The sequence below is a fragment of the Myotis davidii genome, unplaced genomic scaffold, assembly GCF_000327345.1.
Source record: "Myotis davidii unplaced genomic scaffold, ASM32734v1 scaffold459, whole genome shotgun sequence".
Classification (NCBI taxonomy): Eukaryota; Metazoa; Chordata; class Mammalia; order Chiroptera; family Vespertilionidae; genus Myotis; species Myotis davidii.
The window spans coordinates 118,008-123,144 of record NW_006289838.1 but is presented as its reverse complement, the minus strand read 5'-3'; the positions used below and the strand labels follow the sequence as shown (position 1 = coordinate 123,144).

Sequence of the window (5,137 nt, the reverse complement as noted above, 5' to 3'; positions counted from 1 at the left end):
AGCCGGCCCCACCTGGACGACCTTCCCCAGCCCCTGCCCGATGGGACCCGCAGGCGGGACGCTTTGAGGCCGGGCTTAGTGTGTATTTATTTATTTGTGAATAAACTGCGCTGGTGTCAGTTGGCGGCTTCTCTTTTCGCGTGGATGCAAAGCGCCCACCCCCTCCTCCAGGGAGCATAGGAGAGGTGGGAGGGTGTCCTGCCGTCTTCAGCCCCCAGAGCACCCGGCCCCCGGCACCTCCTGTTCGGAGGGGTCAGCCTGGAGCCGGGAGGCAGGCCCTTCCTAGGGGAAAGTGGCAGGAAACGGAGTCCGTCCATCTTGTCTTTGAAGCTGGTGGGGGCTGGAAAATAAATACATCTCCATCAGTGACTACTGACTCACCGGGTCCTTTACACATTTTATACCCAAATAGCCATTTTGCAGAAGCCTAAACTGAGGGTCAACCCTCCAGAACGGCACTTCTGGGGACTTTTGGGGCGCCGGTTCTAAGGGGCCATTTCCCATGTCCCGAGCCCTTTATTCCCCAGGTGCTGGAGCATCCTGGCCTGGACGCTGGGATTTTCCCATCTTCCTTTGCTCCCACGTGGTTTAGGGACATAAAATGACAGTGAGCCCATCCTGAGTTTATGGAACCTTGACCTCCCAGAGGCAGAAGCCCATCTAACTGCGTTCACGTCCGCCCACCTGACCTAGAACCAGGCCACGCTGCCACACCCCTGTCTCCGTTGGCTGGATTCAGTTTAGGGAAGGGATGTGTGGGGAGGGGAGGCTTGAGGCCAGGAGCCTGGCTTGAGCCAGGGGGTCTGGTGAGCAGCCGGCCCTGGCCAGTGAGGTGGGCAAGGGGACAGATCCCTGTCCAGGGTCCCTCAGCCCTCTGTGGACACCTGCTTCTCCCCTGCACCCCCTCAACCTTCTCTGAAACATAGGACTTGGTATTTGCTTTTTATAAGATCTTTAGTGAGATGTAATTTGCATACCATAAAAAGTTCACCCCTTTAAACTATATTTGAATGATTTTCATATATTCAGGGAGTTATGCAGTCATCACCACTAATATTTTTTACGGTATATATATTTTTATTGATTTCAGAGAGGAAGGGAGAGGAAGAGAAAAATAGAAACATCCATGATGAGAGAGAATCATTGATCAGCTGCCTCCTGCACGCCCCCCACTGGGGATCGAGCCCGCAACCCAGGCATGTGCCCTTGACCGGAATCGAACCCAGGACCCTTCACTCCACAGGCCGATGCTCTATCCACTGAGCCAAACCAGCTAGGCCATCATCACTAATTTTAGAACATTTCATCACCCTCCAGAAGGAAACTCTGAAACCTCTATAATTTTATTAGCCAGTGCCACCCCAATACATTGAATCAAAACAAAATCTTGTTCCCATTGGCAGTCACTCCCCACTATTCTACTGCTGCGCCCCAGCCCCAGCCCACCCCTCTACTTTGTATAGAGTTGCCTTTTCTGAACATTTCGTATGAATGGGCCATAGGATGTGACCTTTCGTGTCTGGCTTTTTTCACTTAGCGTGCGGTTTTCGGTTTCTTTTCTTTGCCCTCGAGTATTCCATTGTATTTATAGACCACAGTTTATTTACCTGTTGACGTTGATGGGTTTGTCTTGCTCCTGCTCAGGCCAGGAGGGGCAGTAATTCACGGGGCGGGGGGCGGGAGTGGGGGGTGTCACTGTCCTGCATTTCAGGGGCACCCTGCCATGTTTATCTTCAGAGAGTGGGATCCCAAAGCACAGGCCCTGCAGTGGGGGTGAGGCCCACTTTCCTGCACCTCCACGCCCACGTCACTCTCCCCTCCCAGGACCCTAAGCTGGGGGGATGGGGCATCGGTTTTTCTCCAGGACCCTACCCGGTTTAGAAAGTCTATTTGCATGGCAAAGGCCCCGCAGGGTGGGAGGGGGAATTAAAGTTATTAGCAAGTCTTTTCACAGATAAGTGGGGCTTGTTGGCCGACCCTTCCCCTGCGGAGGGCCTCTGCTGCCTCTCCGAGCTGGGGGCCTCCTGCCGTTTATTAGCGCCTGAGCGTGGTTCTCATTAACAGGGCTCTGCTAATTAGACGGAGGGCAGGAGATGGGACGGATCACCTCCCGCCGCTTGTCGTCCCCACCCCTTCCTGGGCCAGCCGCACCGAACCGGCGGAAGCCCTGATGCCTGTTCAGAAAGACCAGACAGTCGCCAGCGCCCAGGTAGGTGAGCCGTGCCCACCCAGAGGGACAGGACGGTCACCAGCACCCAGGTAGGTGAGCCGTTGTCGCCTGCTCTCATTTCTCAGCTAATCTGTGAGGTGAGCCCTAGCTAAAGGGTGGCAAAGTGCAGTAAGGAAGCCCTAGCCAGTTTGGCTCAGTGGATAGAGCGTTGGCCTGCAGACTGAAGGGTCCCAGGTCCTATTCCAGTCAAGGGCACATGCCCGGGTTGCAGGCTCGATCCCCAGTAGGGGGTGGTCAGGAGGCAACCAGTCAGTGATTCTCTCTCATCATTGATGTTTCTCTCTCTCTCTCCCTTCCTCTCGGAAATCAATAAAAATATGTATTTTTAAAAAGTGGGGTAAAGAAGAGGCTGATACCGTGTTCATGCAGATGTTCAGTGGTGGCCCTGGGATTGGGCCCAGATGTGACTCCAGAGGCTGTGGTTACTCACAGGTGCGCTGCCTCTGTGACAGCTGAGAGTTGGCTGGCGGCTCACCCCACCTCACCCGGGGCCCTGGCAGGGTGCCCTGGTCTGGATGGTGGGAGAGAGAGCGACAGCATCACCACGGGCGCCGCCGGGCCGGGCTGACCCTGGTCACCTCGTCACAGCACTTGCACAGCCTGACAGGTTCGAACTCACGTGATGGGGAAGCGAAGGTTGGTAGGGCAGTGACTATGGGCCAGGCGCTGTGCGTCAGATCTGAAATCCACCAGCTGATTTCAAGTCATTTTAGCCTCGGAGCCGGGGGAAGGCAGGTGGCGTGCGCCGTTTCACAGATCGGGATGAGGAAGGTTAAGGAATTTTTCACGGAACCAGTACGTGGCGTTTGGGGTGGGGAGGAGGATGGGGGGTAGGTGACCAATCCGGTCTTCGGCACAGCCCTGGCAGGCAAGTGCGTGTGCGTGTGTGTGTGTGTGTGCATGTGTCTCGGGTGTAAAATAAAGCTCCTCGTGCACATGGGCAGGACACGTGCTTCTGCGTGTCGACCACGTGTTCCTCCTGGGACAGCTGTGCCGTGTAGATGCTGGTGCTGGATGGGCCAGGGTTGCTGTTTGTTTAAAATATGTTTTAATTGATTTCAGGGAGGAAGGGCGACGGGGAGAGAGACAGAAACATCAGTGATGAGAGAGAATCGTTGATTGGCTCCCACATTGGGGTCTGAGCCCACCATCCGGTCATGTGCCCTGACCAAGTGACCTCCTGGTTCAGAGGTCGACGCTCGACCACTGCGCCATGCCGGCCTGGTGGGCCAGTGTTTTAAGGAGGGGCAGCTAAGCCGATCCTACTCATACCAGGGTCACACCATGAACTTGGTTGGGGTGCAGAGGACGGGGAGCATCAGCTAGTCAGTACCAGCATCGTGGGGAGGTGTCCCGCCACCAGGGAGCAAGTGTGTGACCCAGGGGAGGAGGGAAGTGGGGATACATAAGAAGTTGCCGTCACGCGCTGGCCGGTGTGGTACAGTGGGTTGAGCGTCATCCCATGCACCGAAAGGTCGCCGGTTCAATTCCTCATCAGTGAAAGATCAGACAGAGGCTGAAAACCAGGACTACAGGCTTTATTAAAGGAGCAGGACCTGCCGGGCTGTCTGGCAAGAGGAGGACAGCAGCACGTGCAGGGGCGGGCACGCCTTTTGAGGGGCGGAATGGGAAGGGGTGGGGGCTTAGTGTACTGGGCGCACATTGATTGGTGGCTTACTGCATTGTCCATATAGGACAAGGGCTTAGGGTATTTGGCAGGTGTGGATTGGTGGTCCAAAGTGTAGTCCATATAAGGTACATGATTAGTCACTCAGGTATTGCCAGGCTGCAGGTTACGTCATACCCCGCCCACCAGTTGGGGGGTGGGGGTGGGGGGAGGATCTATCAGGCAGGGCACAAGTTTCAGACTCAATCCCTGGTCAGGGTGTGTGAAGCAGGCAACCGACAGGTGTTCCTCTCTCATATTGATGTTTCTCTCTCTTACCCTCTCCCTTTCCTTCTCCCTGCCCCCCCCTCTCAAAATCAGTAAGAACATATATCTATTTTTTTAAATCCTGCTTGCTATAGCCGGTTTGTTCAATGGATAGAGCATCCGCCTGTGGACTGACGGGTCCCAGGTTTAATTCTGATCAAGGAAACATGCCCAGGTTGTAGGCTCGATCCCAGTGGGGGGTGTACAGGAGGCAGCCGATGGGTGATTCTCTCTCATCGTTGAAGTTTCTCTCTCTCTCTCCCTTCCTCTCTGTCAATAATCAATCAAATATATTAAAAAAAAAAAAAAAACCTGCTTGCCATCTGTGGGCGGATTATCATGGAGACGGGACTCCGGAACCCCTGCAGTTCTCAAAGGCACCACACGGTGTCCTCAGAGGCGGGCGTGGCCTTGAGCTGCGGGCACCCTCCATCCAGTTCTCCTGGGAAGGCAGTTTCTTAGAGAAGAGAAAGGTGCCCCTCCGCCCCTCTCCTGTGCCCCCCGGTTCCTGGGCCAGAGGCGAGGGGCAGCATGGCCCGGTCCCCGCCTGCCACCTCGCCTGGCTCCTCTGCCTCTCCCGTCTGTGAGCTCAGGCGGTCCCTTCCCCACTCTGAGCCCGATCCTCTCCAGGGCGTTTCCATGAATAATCAATCCAGCACCGAGTGGGAAGAGAAGCGGGTGGAGAAGAGGGGGGCCACACCGCAGCTGGGGCGGGAGTGGCTGTCCGTCGGGCAGGGGTCCTCACAGGCCTGGGCCCTGCCTGGTCGGGTGTGGGTGGGAGCAGAGGGCTACACCCCACACCACCCTGGAAGCTGAAACAATATCGCCGTTTATTTGGGTGACACAGCAGCCGGCCCGCCCGAGGGTTCTGACAATCAGCATCGTGACTGAAACCCCCCAAATAGTCCCTCTGCCCCTGCTGGCTCTGCGGGGGCCCAGGCCGCAAGTCCAGGCCCCTGGGCCCTTTGTCGCCC

The 5,137-nt window shown here is 56.2% G+C and overlaps 1 protein-coding gene across 1 annotated transcript in view; it reads left to right on the top strand.

The window, feature by feature from the left end:
- The window catches only part of PLIN1 (perilipin 1), a 110,405-nt gene that overhangs the window by 36,777 nt on the left and 68,491 nt on the right, over positions 1-5,137 (top strand). The window contains exon 8 of the mRNA XM_015563232.1: positions 2,065-2,209. The gene's annotated coding sequence lies outside the window, so the exon portion shown is untranslated. The remainder of the gene's footprint in view (positions 1-2,064; positions 2,210-5,137) is intronic.